The following is a 17,041-nucleotide window of genomic DNA, read 5'->3' as shown; positions in this document are numbered from 1 at the left end:
TAGCGTTAAAATTGTGTGCTAGGCAGCACGACTAGAGAGCCCAAGCTTTTCACCATCGTGCCATGCTGCTTCTGATATGACTAACTTGCTTTGGCTGGATTTAGAAAGCCTGGGACTCTAATTTGGACTCTTCCACTATCCACTGTTTAAGTTTTCTGAAGTCTCAAGCCATTTTATAATAGCGATGTTACAATCTAAGAATGTTTCACACTTATCTCTGCTATATCACAAATGACATAGATTATATGGAAATGCAAAATAATCCTTGATTATCCCCCTTCTTTCCTTCCTTCCTTCCTTCCCTCCCCCCTTCCTTCCTTCCTTCCTTCCTTCCTTCCTAATTTTGATTAGGTCTTTGCTATAAAGTAGAATATACGTAAATCTCTTCGGACTTTTGGCAGCATGTAAGGAGGGCTATAGTGAATTTTCCCCCTAATGCTCCCTTACTGCTTTCCTCATTATCGTAGAAACCAGAACAGGTGTGCTGACAGTGGGTATCATCATCATCATTAATAAATATTTATTGAGCATGCCCTTTGTGCTGAGTTCTGAGGACACAGAGAGGCAGAAGATATAGTCCTAGAAGCTTGCCCAACAAGTGGCTCAGGTAACAAGTAGAAACAAAAAGAGCGGGGAGAGTAACCACAATACATGGGGAAGCCTTTCTAGGGGAAGAAATAGCCCCTGAGCTCAAAGGAGTGTCAAACAGGAAGGAGGCATAGGTAAGCGGAATGGTTTGAAGGAAGGCACTGGGGCAACTATCGTTTCTCTGTGGAGTAATTCGTGGTGTGATTTGGCCTGAAGAGAAGTTCTGTAATAGGAGACAAGGCTGGAAAGGATGGGCTGCTGTTTGAAGAGGGCCTTTGAGCTCGACTAGGAAGCCTAGGCTTCATTTTTTGAACAGTAAGGAAATCACCCATGGTTCTGAGCACACCAAAGACGCTTAAGGCCGTGCTATGAATGAGATGAAATTTAGCCAGGTGTGTAGAATGAACTGAAGGAGAGAGTTGCTGGAAACAGAGATAACAGTAAAACAATAATCTATTATGAAAGCTTCTCCAACGTGGGAAATCCGTACGGGATGATCAGAATTGTAAGCAAGATACAATTACAATTACAGACCGCGGTTACAACGGTACAAACACATATGCGATAGGAAAGGTTGGGAGAAACCACAACTACGTTATCACAATGATTGGATTGGGCTGGCGGAATTATGGGTGATTTTTTTTTCTCGAATCAAATTTTTGGTTATGCGGTCATCGTTTATCATGATGAAAATGCGCGTAAATAATTGAAAACTTATTGACAGAAAAAGAGATGCCTGAAGGGGACACATGTTGGAGGCAAAAATGACAAATTATGCTTTAGACAGAGCAAGATAAAGGGACACCGCCCAAACAGGAAGGCTTTGGGGCAGCTGGAGATACAGGGCTGAAAGTCTGGAGGGTGATCAACATTTGCCAGTCCATTGTGTGAGCCATAAACATGACTGAGGAGTTGGAGAGAGCTCAGAGCAGGAGGTGCTGAGCAAGACCTGAACTCGGGGGCTTTTTGCCCAACAAGGTGCAGAAGAGGAGGAGGAAGGGAAGTCTGTAGACGGGACTGAACATGATTTACCCAAGAAGGAGGAGGAGTGTTCAGACCTGTTAGGACAAAGGGACTAATGCCAGTTAGTTTATGAAGTAATTTCAGTTACTGAGTGTTTTCCTCTGTGTTAGGGCCACGTGTACAGTAGATTACATCTACTTTCATTTAGAATTCTTGTAACAGTGCTTTGTGTTGGGTGCCATTATTATATTAGCCCCATTTTATAGAGCCGAGACACAAAATTTAAGGTGGAAGGAAACTTAGAGACTTTGTGGCACAAACCAGTCCACTTTGTAAGAGAGGTGAAAAGGGCTCACAAGTCAAGGTCACATGACTCCTCCAGGGGCCAACCGCATTTGAAGAGAGAAGCTTCCTATGGATTTTCAAAATTGATATTGAAAGGGCTTTGGTGGTTATTTCCTCATACTTACTTTCTTCATTTTCTCGATACATAAATTGTCTAAATGTACAAATTTCGATGCTTCTGTCACTCAGTGTTATTTGGCTGCTCTAAGCAGCTTTCCTAGTTCATTATTAGCACTGTATCCAATGTCATATGTGGCAAAGCTTTTAAAGCCTGGTAACGAATCCATCACTACAGTGAGAACTTTTTCCTGGAGTGAGGCAGGGTGCATGTTGTTCAAGAGAGAGGAGTTGTGATCATTGAGCAGAATGCTGATTACAAGTCTAATTAAAATTAGGGGCGCCTGGGTGGCTCAGTCGGTTAAGCGCCCTACTTCGGCTCAGGTCATGATCTTGCAGCTCATGAGCTGGAGCCCCACATCGGGTTCTGTGCTGACAGCTCAGAACCTTGAGCCTGCTTTGGATTCTGTGTCTACCTCTCTCTCTCTCCCTCCGCCCGCTTGTGCTCTCTCTCTTTCTTTCTCTCTCTCAAAATAATAAATAAACATTTAAAAAATTATATATATATATATATATATATATATATATATATATATATATTGGTGATTCAATCCTACAAACAAGATGTTTAGGTTATAAGTTGCCTAAGTGACCTTCTCTTGTAATGTTTATGTTGACAGCATCTTTGATGCAGATAATTACTAGTTTTGCTCCATTTTCAAAAAGGCCCTGAAGACACAGATCAGCATAGGGCAGATACTATGTCCATCATAATGACTAGTGACCAACAAATCCATCATGAATCTACTAACACCTTGGGCCCTGGAAGCATTACTAGAATTTAGAATTATTTAGAGGGACAACTGGGTGGCTCAGTCAGTTAAGAGCCAGACTGCAGCTCAGGTCATGATCTCATGGTTTGTGGGTTCAAGCCCAGCATCATGCTCTGTGCTGACAGCTCAGAGTCTGAAGCCTCCTGCTTTGGTTTCTGTGTCTCCCTCTCTCTCTCTGACCCTCCCATCCCTCTTTCTCTGCTCATGCTCTGTCTCTGTCTCTCTGTCTGTGTCTCTGTTTCTCTCTCAAAAATAAATAAACATTAGAATTATTCAGAAGTTCACAGTCTAAATTCTTACCAAGGTAGGAAATGTTATCGATTTTGCTGTTAACATAATATGTTACCTGATATTCACGTGAAAATGTAAACATGAACTAAAATTTTCTTGTTAGTAATTCGAATTAGGATATTGTCTCTATTTCACTAGGTTTCCAAAACTCCAAAACTGTTGCATATGCAATTTTAGATGTATTTATGTGTTATTGTCTTTAAATAATGGTTAAATTTTTCATTTAATATCTTACTATAGTTGAGGGGGTTATGCTCATACACACTAATCCTGGTTTGTGTACTATTTTACAAACCAGGTTTTGGAAAATTGACTTACAAAGAAGAATTCTATTATACAATTTTTTTTAATGTTATTTATTTTTGAGAGAGGGAGAGACAGAGTGCAAGCTGGGGAGCGGCAGAGAGAGAGGGGGAGACGCAGAATCCGAAGCAGGGTCCAGGCTCCGAGCTATCTGCACAGAGCTCGAGATGAGGCTGAAACTCATGAACCATGAGATCATGACCTGAGCCGAAGTTGGATGTTCAACTGACTGAGCCACCCAGGTGCCCCAGAAGATTTCCATTATAAAAAATGTAACTATTATTGCCATACTCTAAAGGCTCTATAGCAAAAAAAAGTGAAAGGGATTAATAAGTATTATACCTGGCTATTTGCTGATTATGTAGAAAAATAAGGCCTTTAATTGACTTCCTTCATTGTCATCCAGCACAGTTTACTTGGTATCCACATACCAAAAAAGATGGTCCAAGTATGGGAGCCTGGTGGAAATTTGTATTTTACTAATATACATATGATATAACCCATAAAGTTCTGATCATGAAACCCATGTTTTATTTTTTAAATGTTTATTTATTTATTTTGAGAGAGAGAGAGTGTGTGTATGTGAGTGAGTGGGGGAGGGGCAGAGAGAGAGGGAGAGAGAGAATCTCAAGCAGGCTGTCAGCACAGAGCCTGACGTGGGGCTGGAACCCACAAACCATAATGAGATCATGACCTGAGCCAAAACCAAAAGTCCAGCACTTAACTGACTGAGCCACCCAGGTGCCCCATGAAACCCATGTGTTAATAACCTGACCTAAAAGAATATTTAGGTCAGAGCAAAAAGTTCCTGAAATGTGTATCCTCTGTTGGTCCAAGCAGTGTTTTCTTAAAAATTTTTTTAATGTTTATTTATTTTTGAGAGAGGGAGAGAGAGAGAGAACACACGATTGGGGGACGAGTAGATAGAGAGGGAAACACAGCCAAAGCAGGCTCCAGGCTGTGGAACCAATTTCCTGAATAAAGTCCTTTGTTTTCCTGGTTGGACTCCGACTGGCACAATTCACTATATACCCAAGTATGTGTATACTGGGTCATGATATAGAATACATTTTTGTACTGAGAGTGGTTGTTAAAGCGGTATGAAAGCCACAGTCTGTGAAAATAAATTTGACACATGCCGTTGACAGCGCTGGGCCCATTTCTTCACTTGGGCATTGATGACTCTTACTGAGCTGAAGAGCATGAACTTGGAGACTTTCTCTCTCGCTCTCTTTTTTAACAGGAAACAGTGTAGTATAGCAGGAGCTGTATTGACTGGGAGTGAGACTGAGGTTCTCATCTTGGTGGGCGTTGCATGTAACCATGGGCAATCCATGTAGCCATGTGTTCTAGTATATTATGCTTCCTCTGTGCCTGGAACCAGAGGTTCTGAGATTGGTATGTCTTTTTAAAACAGGAACTACTATAAGAAGTTATGAGATAAGACATTGATGTATAGTGTATGACAGCTCAAAGGCCAGGGAGACTAACATTTGCAGGCTGTTTGAAAGAAGAGTCACTTACCTAGATTATTCCATTATGCTTCCATTATTTAATTACTTTCCCAATTGATAAGTAGTTATTTATTATGCTAGCATTAGAAATAATAGCTCATGGGGCTCCCGGAGGGCTCAGTTGGTTAAGCGGCGATTTCGGCTCAGGTCATGCTCTCATGATTCATGAATTAGAGCCCCACGTCAGGGTGCCTGCTATCAGCACAGAGCCCACTTCGGATCCTCTGTCTCCCTCTCTTTCTGCCCCTCCTCCCTCTGCTTTCTCAAAAATAAACATTAGAAGAAGAAGAAGAAGGAGAAGAAGAAGAAGAAGAAGAAGAAGAAGAAGAAGAAGAAGAAGAAGAAGAAGAAGAAAGAAAAAATAGCTCAGCATTCTGGTCATAAATTCTTAGGGAATAAACGTTGATATGGTTCATGGAACCTGCAGAACATCAGGTAAAGGTGGTTATGGTCATTAATGTCAGTAAATCATACCATAAAATTGAGGTGTCACATAAAGACAAACACCCCCACATATATTTTTAAGAAGCTTACTAAAATATAGATAAAGCATGAGGTGTCAGTCTCTTTAAGATGCAAACGTCACACCCACACCCTATGTCCTAAGTATGAAACAAACAAAGAATGTTCCATGCTATGGTGTTCTTGTACCTTATCACACATCCCTTGCTTTCCTCCATATTTCAGAAAAGTCTATTCCCAAAAGGCCCCGAAGAGTTTTCAAAATAGTAAAATTCCAATAGATAGCACAATGTCTCTGGTAAGATAAGCGGTTGAATGTGCACAATTATAGACCAAATGTGAGCTTTTCCTTTATGTCCAGCCCTCGGTGAATCCAGTGACTATTCAGCTGAGTTTATCGAAAGGGGAGATAAAAGATAAAAGCTTCCTGCCTAGCATTAAACCTTGCCCCATGCAGAATCCAGACGCTTGCAACCCTTTCCCCAAACTTCATATACTTGTGTTGTTTTTTTTTTCTTTAATATTCATCATTTTCTGGCTGGTAACACCATTGAAAACTAAAATAAAGCCGTATTGTTGTAGAATGTATTTTATCCCCACCTGTACAGAGACTGATTCCCCGCCCCCCCCCAAAGCAGATTATTTATCTCAGTTTCTTTAAAGAGTCATCTAAGGTAATTTTCATGGTTATTTCTGTTTTTATATGTTCCCGGTTTATTTTCTACTCTCCTCTTGAATTTACATAGAACAACTTCAAGCGTAGAAAAATGGCTGGAATAAAACAACAGCAGATTGTGCTTTTGTGTGCTGAACTTGAAGCAAGAATCTGGTGGGTGATGTGTTGGAAGTCAAGCTGGAAAAGGGTCGCACACAAATAAAATGCAACGAAGGGCTACTGAAAAGATAAGGCCGGTAACAGCTGAAGGTGGTCTAAACGTGAAACGCTGCCATAAAATCTAATGAAACAGCGTGGGAAAGGGATACAGCGTTTTCTGCCACCGTGGCATTTGGTTGAGGGACTTGGAGAGGATCCACAGTGTCACACGGGACAGAAGCATATGATCATTCAGAGAAACGCAGTACAAGTCAAAGGGCAGTCGGTACAATGGCCCGCCAAATAAAAGTTAAAATATTTGAGCAATTTATGACAATAAAAAATTTTTAGGCTCTGAATTCATGTTCTGATGCCTAACATGCAACTCTCCAAAGATGTGTCAAAGCCTTAAACATACGTTGATGACAACATTTATAAAAATCCTTTCTTGTCCAGTCAGCAATATATAATAGAGTATTATTGAGAAAATCCTGCAGAATGAAATTATTCTCAGAAAGCCGGTCTCCAGAGACAAATGAAGCTTTCCTTTGGGCAGTTAGGATGTGTTTGAATTATCTAGAGAAATATTGAGTTCTAAATGGTTTTTCTAAGGGTAGACATCATTGGACATATAAAATGTGCACACTTCATTTTATGAAAGTTAAAGGAAAGATTAGTTTCTTATCAGAAGACTATCCTAGGTTATTAATGCTGCTAATGACTCTTTATCAGTAATTCTTACCCCCGGTGGTGAAGATCCCCTTGGGAATCTGATGAAATGTATGGACTCCCTGCAGAAAATGTACCTTGATCACGGAATTTCAGTTTCAGGGCTTCTCAAATGCGCCAGAGATCATTTATATTCCCCCTCCTCTCTGCCCCATAATGGGTTAAGAACCCTGTATCGATGACAAATGATTGAACAGTTTTTACATGAGCAACATAGGTCACTCTAGTCTTACCAAGCTGGGTTAAAACTTCTGACTTCAGTGGGGCGCCCAGGTGGCTCAGTTGGTTAAGCATCCGACTTCGGATCAGGTCATGAGCTCATGAGCCATGAGTTTGGACCCCACGTTGGGTTCTGCACTGACAGCTCAGAGACTGGAGCCTGCTTTGGATTCGGTGCCTCCCTTTCTCTTTGCCCCTCCCCCTCTCCGGCTCTGTCTCTCTCTCCCTCAAAAGTAAATATACATTAAAAAAATTTTCTTTAGGGGCACCTGGGTGGCTCAGTCAGTTAAGCAGCCGACTTCGGCTCAGGTCATGATTTCACGGTCCGTGAGTTCGAGCCCCACGTCGGGCTCTGTGCTGACAGCTCAGAGCCTGGAGCCTGTTTCCGATTCTGTGTCTCCCTCTCTCTGACCCTCCCCCGTTCATGCTCTGTCTCTCTCTGTCTCAAAAATAAACGTTAAAAAAAAAAAAATTAAAAAAAATTTTTCTTTACATTCCGACTTCATCATTTAGTTACTTCCATGTTGTTTGATCACATTCCCCTTGCAATGAAAAAGGAAGAAACAAAATAAAAAGGATAGAGTATGATCTATGTATATTTATTCATAATACATGTATTCAAGTATTAATATATCAAGTGCATTATAAAACATATACAAAATAGAAGTTATAAAACAGATGAAGATGAAAGAATAAAATACCTTGCTAATCATGATGATATCATGCGATATCAATAGCTCATACCCCCTCCAGGCAAAATATATGCTTAGATCAGAATTCATCATTAACGGTAGTGCATATAAATCCAAATGGCAACTAGTCTTGAATAGATGTGAATGTTTTTAACCTATTTCTTGTCAGAGCTAACTAGACCGTCATTGTTTTCACTTCTCAGAATGGCTGGCAAAAAACTCAGAGCTCAAAGTGGCAGGTTTGATCTTGATTTTCACCTGTGAGTGCGTTATTGGATCTACCTCAGTGTTCAATTTCTTGGAAGGACTCTTTTTAAGACACTTGTTTTCCAAATAAGAGAATTCATTGGGCAAAACCAGACAAGGCACTTTGTGGAAGGCGTAAACATCAGGTAACATCAACACCCTGTACCTGAAAGAACCAGACGGGGGCGCGACCGTCACCCCTCTGCCCCTGATGCTCCCCTAAGTACTCCTCAGATAAAATACTTGGCATGTGACCACTTTCCTAGGCACCATGCAAAGGTGCCAGGGTAAATGTGTACAATACACATTGGTAAAGCCCTTGTCTTTTTGGTCATTACATTTTTTTTAATCATTAAAGGAAGAAGAAATCGAATTTCCAATGTTCTTCCCAAATCGCAGTAAATTGTCTTGCTCACTCCACTTTGGACACCCCTGCCTTAGGCAAATTATTTACTGCCTCTCAGTTTCTTCATCTGTAAAATGGGGATAATATCGCATAAGTCACTGGGTTAAGTGGATAAATGGCATATGTACAGGCCTCTGCATAGACACTGGTGTGTGATTTAAAGGAGAAATAAAAGAAGATAATGATTACTACTGTATTGCTGTACGTGCACTCACGTTACTCCTAGCCTAATTTAAAAAGCAAACAAAGCCTCTTCTCGGTGCTCTTTACGTGAGGGCAAGAGCCATACCTTCTCACCTCCTACCTAACCTCCCAAAACAAAACAAAATAAGACAAAAACCAAAAGCATATTAGCCTTTTCAGCTTGGAAGACGACAGATTCTGAACACTTGGTGATCTCGTTCATTAACATGATAATTACTGATGGGGAAGGCCTGTTCAATCCTACCGGACAATTTTGATATATGTTCTCCCATCCTGTCATTCAACCAAGTTTTTTTGTTTTTGTTTTTAAAACAACATACAACATACTAGACCTCCGGCTGAGGGCTGAGGTTTCAAAGATGAATTGAACTTGCCCTACACCCTCCAGGCACTAACCATCTAGTGGAGGATACCAAACAACTAATGGCATCAAAGTGATAAGTGCTGTAATGGAGGTAGGTGCTGGTTGCTATGGGAGCAGGTAGACTAAGCAGCTTCCTTTGCGTGGGGAGGGCAAGGAGGGCCACCGGAAGACACTGCTGTGGGGCCATCGCCGCATCTTGGCGGACGTGAATCGGGAACTCGCGTTCTGGTCAGAAGGAAGTGGATCCAGTGTGGCCCCTTGAGAACCAGTAGGTAGATGGGGTTTCTGGAGCTACGGGGTTTGAGGAGGTCAACAAGGCTGGCAGAGATCTGTCCATGCACCCACCGCCTTGGATGACAATCTACGTCTGAAATATATCATAGAATGGATTGGAAACAGACAAAGACCCTTACGCTAGGAGGGGGACTCCATCACAAAGAGTGGTCCTTTGGAGGAATGACCTGATGAAAAAAACAAAATCGCTTCGAGACTGTCGACTGGGGGAAAAGGAAAGCGAGGAGTGCTCACCTCTGCAGTCAGCTGACTTGCTAAGTCTAAACTCGTCACTAAATTAAATGTCGGCTGATTCACCTTGTCCAGGTCTAGGCTCCATTACCGGATTCGTTCCCGAAGTGTCCGACTTGCTCCGCTTTGAAGCTAGGCAACGTTTCAGCCAGCATTAACCGTCTGCCTGGTGGGATTACAGGCCTCCTGACTTTGTGCATGGAATTTTTCTTTCTGAGGCTGTTACAACCACATACCAGTTTTCAAACCCAATATCCACTCTAAACAGAACATCAACCACAGCCGACTTACGTAACAAGTCAATGTGGCCATACAGACATGAAAAAGTGGCTACTATCTCCTGATGCCAAACTAGAAAGAGAAAAGCAAGTTCAGAGAACACATTATGACTCATCAAAGTCCAGAAGGCAAAGCTTCATGTGAATACAGCATCCTGTGCACCCTCGGGGTCCCTTTAGCCTCCAACCATATTTGCTTTTGTGTGGAGCTTCTGCAAAACAAAAGAGCCCATCATTTCCCTCCTTACCATCAATTGCTAAATGTTGCTTTCCCTCAGAGAGGAAGCTTATGCTATAGGTTCTACAACCTTTTTTTTTTTTTTCCTGTACTGAGTGAATGGTGCTGCCTTTTCATGTCTCCCGAGTATAGGCCTTATTTTCTAACCTTCCTACCTGCTACAGTGCAAGCTACAAACAAGACGAGCCTTCAGAGGAAAGACCTGAAGGGAGAAGGTGGTGCTTTCTTAGACCAATATGAAGGGAAAAGGAGATGTAGTATCTATATTTAAGCTCTACTCCCAGAGATAGATTTTATTTTTCGGTTCCCATAGTTGAGCATATAATGCATTGGTACCAATCCCTCTAAGTACTGCATCAAAATTTTACAAGAGCTGAAGAATATGTACATGTAGCAAAGCAAGCCTTTTCTTCCCCTTCCTCTCCCTCTGACAAAATGACAGAGGGAATGGCCAGTCCCTCTCCTCCAGGGTCTTACTAAGGTGATTGTTCTCTCCTAGAGATTTGGCACAGCAGGGGAAGGTGGCATCCTAAAGGGATAAACGGCACTTATTCACAGGGAAGAAAATGTGTGAGGTTGGCATGCCAGAGAAACAAATCAGGCCTGAAAAAGAATTAAAACCTGATACTCACTAATGTGATAAGCATTGCCATTAGGTGAAAGCCCTTTTACAGACAACTCAGTTATCTGGCTATGTTATTAGTTGCGATTTATTAGGCAGGTAGAAGGTAATACTTTTACCACATTGCCACTTTTAAGATTTCTCACTGTTTATTTCCCGGTTAAAAGTTATACTGGCATATCTTCAAGGCAGAAAATAAGTTCTTGCGGTAGCTTCTTCAGGGCATACTATATTTTATTTCTTAGATGCATCTCCTTTTGTTGTCTTGAGGTGCGCTTTGGGACAGCCAGGAAATTATAACACTAAAGTTATCAAGTCAGTAACAAAGCCTTAGAAAACTACAGGGCGGTTGACATTGACACTCCTAGCCGCCTGAACTTGGTGCCCTTGCAAACAAACTCCACTTCCCCCAGCAGTGGACCAGCAGTGCAAACAGTTTTTGCCATTGAACGACCAAATGCAGCATTGTGTGTTCTTTCCATTACCTCTTGCCTTCACCTTCCCCAGTACGTAGTGTGAAGCATCCTGGAACAGCATTTCAGAGGCCGTTGCTCCAAGTCAATTTTGCAACAGCAAAACGGTCTTAAAATAGGATTTTACTCCAGGGGGAAAATCCTCGACCAAATAGTCACGGTGCACGTTGAATGACTAATTGAAGCCATTACATTACAAAATAAGGGATACATCCTGCTTTTCATAACACTACCATATAGGAACAGTTTTAAGAGTCAAGTACTTCCATTAATCTGAGTCTAAAATAATAGGCCCCTGATTTAAAATCTCCTAACATTCTTTCACACTTCATAAAACTAAAAATAAAATTGTCTCAGCAAACACTGACCTATTCGTCCAGCCAAAGAACTATATTTCAAGGAGAATTGGAACAAGAGGTCTCAAAACTGCCAAGTGCCAGCAGCTTGGTGTTGGTAGCCTTAATTGGTGTTAAATTGGGGTGGGAGAGGAGACACTATGGGCTACAGAGAATAAGAGATTTATTCCCCTTCTTAAATCAAAAGCAGATTCCATGCTTCAAATGTCCCTTAACCCGCTCGCTCCGCCCCCACGGGGTTGTTTTTTCCATATTTTTGTATATATTTTACAGGAAGATGACAGGTGAGGGAAGCTTAAAGTGCCCTATCTGGTCCACAAAGTAAACAGAGGGGTTAGGGTGGGATTATTTATTTACAAGGCGTTCAGTCTCTCAGCTGTTTTCCCCTCATTGGCATTTGGAAGCTTGCCGTCCTTTAGAAAAGAGACAGATTTGGCAGGAATGTTCTTTGTGCCCGCCTCCCTTTTTACCGGGGAGAAAGGGGGCAGATTTATAATTACAACCTTGAGCGGGGTGTGGGGGGGGGGGGGGAGAAAAAGTTTCAACCGGCACGACAATGCCTGTTTTTGCTTTCACGGTCAGCACCGTGCCACACACAGCTTTGGTACCACTCGGAGCCCTCCCCCCGGTCCCCTCCCTTTCCTTCTGCAGGCTCGCTCCAGCAGGCGGAGGCACAGTTAAATTCCAGCACCTTCTCCACATACCCCCAAACTACTACGCGCTATTACTACGGATGCCCTCCCTCTCGCTCGGGTTCCTCTGCTTCCCCAGCCTCCCCGGGGCGCCCCGCAGCGCCCCTGCAGGAGGACGGCGGGGAGAGGGATAACGGGCGCCCAACTCCACCCGGGCTTGGGGCTCTCTGCGTCCTGCGCAGTTTCTCTGCTCCAGGCACAAGCACGGCCCGAGAGCCGGCGCCTTGCAGACACACACGGATCCACGCATACAGTAGAGCCGTCTCGATCCACATTCTTGCACACCGCCCCCTCCTTCCCCCGAGCTCCCGGAGTCGCTGAGCGGGGCGAGTGACAGGCGCGTCCCGCCAACCCGCGTCCGGGCGGGCAGGGAGGAGCGGCGCGCGGGGCCAACTGCGGCGCGTCTTCCGGCGCCCGTGGAGGCGGCGAGGGTGGGACGCGGGGCGGAGCCCGAGTTTAGGAAGAGGAGGGGATGGCTGTCATCAATGAAGTCATATTCATAATCTAGTCCTCTCTCCCTCTGTTTCTGTACTCTGGGTGACTCAGAGAGGGAAGAGATTCAGCCAGCACACTCCTCGCGAGCAAGGTAAATATAACTTACAACTCCTTTCTCCTCTTTCCCCTCCCTCCGGCCTCCTGGCTGCAGCCGCCGCACAAACCCCTCCGGCACCGCGCCGCCTTCGCCGGGGATTATTCATTATTATCCTAATTATTATTTATTGTGCATGCACGGAGACCAAAACAAACAGGCGGGCCAACCGCCACAACAACAACAAAAAAAGCCCGCCTCCTCCCCGCGGGCCTCAGGTGGAATGCTCTAACGACAGCTCCCGGGCGGCGGTGGAAGAAACGGGAAAGTTTCAACCGAACCTTGCTGTTCTAATAATAACAGTAATAATTACTACTTCAAGGAGGCGAGGGAGGGGGGGAAATCCCAACAAACCACAGCCTTGACCCTAGGTAGGCAGTCAGCGACGCGCTGCCAACTCAAGGTTGCAACACACACACACACACACACACACACACACACACACACACACACACACACACTCTATCGACAAGGTTGCAATCCCCCCATCCACTTAGCTGGGGGAGGGGGCACAGAGGAGGGGAAAGGCTGGAGGACCCGGGAGGAGGATGGAAAGGCGACAGTTCACCCCGAGGAGTCCTCCCCGGAAGAGTTGGAAGGGGAGCGAGAGAGGAGGGCGAGGTGCCCGGGCTGGCGGCGGGGCGCCAACGAACGCTGCTGCCACCCGCTTCCCGGGGACTTGTTTAAAGGGCTCCGGTTGCCGAGACGCGAGCGGATCTCGGCGGGAGAAGCCGGAGCTGGCGCGCCGAAGAGGCGGCCGCCACGCCGCGGGGCCGGTGCGTGCCGGATCGGAGGTGTCACCTCCAGTTTGCGGGTTCCCTCGGGCGGGGATGAAGACGCTGACCGGTAGGCAGGCCTTTAGGCAAAGCGGCTATCGGGGGGCTGCGCCCGGGGCTCTGCGGAGACGTCCCTGCCCCTGGTACCTGGCGGCCGCGCGGGCTCGGGTGTTGAAGTTCGGGGTGTCCTGCCCGGGCCGCACTGCTGGTACGGAGGGAGGAGGCCCCAAAGAAGGAGGTCGGAGGTGCCCGCCGGGCTCAGTTACCCTGCCCTCCCCCTCCCGGGGTTTGTTTTCTTTTGCTTGGCGTCCTCCCCTAGCTTGAACCGCGGGAACCTCGGGCGTGGGTCGCCCGCGATCGTCCGGGTGCTAGGGGCGCGCTGGGGCCCGGCAGAGCCACCGTGGCTGCGGGCCGGGAGGCCATGATCCGGATAATCCTCTCTGCCTGACTGTCACAAACAGGACCCGCGCGCACCAGGGCAGCAGTGGTGGCGTTCGCCGGAGAAGGGGAAGGGCTGCGGGGGGGCGGGGGAGGAGGGAGGGGGTGGCGAGGGCGGGAGGCGGGGAGACCGGGTGGGAGCCTCCTCCCAACGATGACACGCACCCCTTCCTTCTCGCTCCCTGCTTTCGAGTTTGCTTTATTCCCATCCCAACCTGGTTTACCCCTTCCTCTGTTCTCCCCCTCCATCCGGCCGTCTTCCCTCCTCCCGTTTGCGTTGCAAAACAGGGCCATGCCATCTGCAAAGGTGTCGCGATGCACTTCCCCAAATAACCGGTCCGGCGTGCCAGCCCCTAGGCTCCCTACGGCTTCGGGCACACACCGAGCCTGGTGCTCCGGGTGCCCCGCACCAGGCCTCGCCGCCTGGGCGCAGTTGCACCGCGCGGGGCGGGGCGCAGCAGTGCGGGCTCCAGGGGACACCCGCGCCCCGGTCCCGGCACTCGGCCGGTTTCCGGTACACGCGGGGAAATCGCCTCCTGCCAGTGTCTTCGCGCTCGCCCCTGCCTCCGCCGCCTGGATTGCATTATTATTTTTATCCGGGTTGCAGCTTGCGGCGGATCCTGGTGAGCGCGGGGCAGGCCGGACTGCTGGGGGTGGGGGGGTGGGGGTGGAGGGAAGTTGGACACGGATCAGGCAGGAAAAAAAAAAAAAAAAGTTTGGCAGGGCGGCTAAGTAGGGAGAGGGGTGGGAGGGGGCGGCGAGCTCCCGCAGCTCGCGTCTCCGCGCCTTCGGGGCCGGCGCGAGTGTGTCTGCGCGTGAGTGTGAGTGTGTGTTGTGCGCGCCGGGGCCAGTGCGTCGCGAGCAGAGGCGCCGGCAGCCGCCGGGAGCCCGGGGAGGACCAGGCGAGGTTTGGTGGCGGAGGCTGGTGGGGGTGGCGTGTGCGTGTGGCTGCGAGTGTGAGTGTGAGTGTGCGCGCGCGAGCGGCGGAGAATCAGGAAGTCACAGCAGCGAAGCGCACACAGACATGTTTGATCGCCGTGACATGACGCGCGCGAGGGAGGAAGCGGCGGCGGCGGCGGGGGCCGGGCCGCGGGCTCGGGCGCGGGCCTAGGGCTCCGGCGGGGAGACCCGCTCCGCCCGCGCCGCCGCCGCAGGCTCGGCGAGCCCCGCTCCTCTTTTTGTTCCGCGTCCCCCAGGTAAGGAGCCTGCGCCGGCGCCGCCCGCTGAGTGCCGAGCTTTCCAGCTCTTTCCCAGCCGGCCCCCTCTGGTCTCCCGGCTTGCCTTTCCTGCAAAGTCAGGCAGGCGGAGGGGGGGGGGGGCGGGAAGCGGGCTCCTCGCCCTCCGATCGATCGCGTGGAAAACTTTCCAGCGGGAAGCACCGTAAGGGGCAAGGAGAAGAAGGCCTTGCTGGGTGCTGTCGCTTGTCAGTTCTTTCTCCTCCGGGTCCGGGGAGTGGAGTCGCTGCGCCCTGGGGCTGTTGCACATTCAAACTTTGGGCCTAAACGTGCCTCCCAACTCTCGCAGGATTTACTCCAGCAATAAAATAAATATTCATAGTCGTCCATTTGGTCTTGCCAGGAGTTTGGATTTCATAAGAGAAGGACACGGGCTTGGGAGTCGAGGAAAGTGGGGGTGTTGTGCAGAATCCATTCCTTCTTTAATGTCTGCGCCGGGTGTTATGTAATTTTGGTAGCACATGGGTGCAAAAGCCCACATTGGGCTTCTCCCCTCCTTTGTTTATATAACTTTTGGGAGAGTTTTGCAAGGTTTCGCCTTTTTTTCCTTCCTCCCTAATCTGATGGACGTTGGTGCTTTGGAAACAACAAAGCCACTGGGGTTAATACCTTTATGGAGAGGTGTCATCATTGTGCTCCGGTCATTAGGTAGACTGTATTCCTAAGTATGTGTAATGTTAGAGCATAAGGAAGGCATTAAGGGTACACGTTTGTCTACTGCATGGAGTGGTTATTTTTAACGTCTGTGCGTCATGAGCAGCAGAGTTAAATTTTAAACTTCCATTTCAAAGGACTTTTGTATTTACACCTGGTTGTTTCATGCTTGTGGGAGCAGAATGCCTGTATGAACAGAAAGATTGTTGCTGGCTTGTTGGGTAGAAGAAAATTTCTGTCTAACCACCTAAGACTCAGAAGGCCCTGAGAGCTGTACTAAAATCAAAGCCATGCCCAATATTATGTGTGTGTATCTACACTTCTATATACACATTCAAATATTTCAGTAATATTTTCCATCAGTAATTTGGGGGGGCCACTGCCCCAGGCTTGTTTGCCAACACTAGACTTGGTAAGCTTCCAGCCTACTTTTAGCACACTGGTTAAGTGTTAAGAGGTGTGGCAGGTTTGAATCCAAGTTGGGTCATTGTTATGCAAATCCAGACACACTTTCTCTTTTAGGGATCTAATTGCGCTTTTATTCTCCTGGACTTTTTTTTTTTTTTTTTTTTTTTTTAAGCTCCCTGACAACTCAAATGTTTGCGACTGGAGAAGAGAGGATTTGGAGCTACCTATTAGGTACCAAAGATATTTATTGCCGTGGACAGAGAAACAAACCCCAGACCTGGACACCGCGGTCCATTTCCCTTGTTGGAGGCATTAAAAAGAGATGCCTTATGGGTAAAGAACATTGTGAAATAAATTAGGAGTTTGGATTATCAGAACCCTTGAAGAATTGTCAGAGGTGAGGGAGTTCTTCCTTCAATGCAGGCTTTCTCTTATGAGTGACATCAGTTACATCCCAGCACCGCGACTAGCTGCACTGTGGCGTCTCAGAAAATATTCACCGCAAGAGTGTGTTCAAAGCAGCTTTAGATCTTTTCTTTTGTTCGGTTTTAAAGTGGTTTTTGAGCGTTTCTCGTCAAGTTTCTTGAAAAGTGCTTTGACCAACACCTGAGGCTTGGAATTGACAAAAAAAAAAAAAAAAAAAAAAAAAAAAAAAAAAAGTGTCCCTGCTTGTATTATACCCTTAATGCTTGAATTCTGTTTCAAATATTTCTGGCAGCATAACTGG

General features: G+C 46.5%; 1 protein-coding gene and 1 long non-coding RNA gene across 6 annotated transcripts in view; both read left to right on the top strand.

The window, feature by feature from the left end:
• Positions 1-6,485, top strand: part of LOC102953928 — a 29,250-nt gene extending 22,765 nt beyond the window's left edge. For both annotated transcript variants that reach the window (XR_006210769.1, XR_006210770.1), the window contains exon 6: positions 6,103-6,485. This is a non-coding gene — a long non-coding RNA (uncharacterized LOC102953928). The remainder of the gene's footprint in view (positions 1-6,102) is intronic.
• A 6,144-nt stretch (positions 6,486-12,629) lies between these two features.
• Positions 12,630-17,041, top strand: part of SMARCA2 (SWI/SNF related, matrix associated, actin dependent regulator of chromatin, subfamily a, member 2) — a 180,573-nt gene continuing 176,161 nt past the window's right edge. Inside the window, exon 1 of one of the 4 annotated variants that reach the window (XM_042963969.1) lies at positions 12,630-12,800. The gene's annotated coding sequence lies outside the window, so the exon portion shown is untranslated. Of the gene's footprint in view, positions 12,801-14,214; positions 14,641-15,124; positions 15,214-17,041 lie in introns of those variants that run through there. The other 3 variants (XM_042963972.1, XM_042963970.1, XM_042963971.1) reach the window with 3 other exon arrangements.

Source organism: Panthera tigris, chromosome D4 (assembly GCF_018350195.1).
Source record: "Panthera tigris isolate Pti1 chromosome D4, P.tigris_Pti1_mat1.1, whole genome shotgun sequence".
NCBI classification, from domain to species: Eukaryota; Metazoa; Chordata; class Mammalia; order Carnivora; family Felidae; genus Panthera; species Panthera tigris.
The sequence above is the reverse complement of the archived record's forward strand: the minus strand, read 5'-3'. Positions and strand labels throughout refer to the sequence as shown.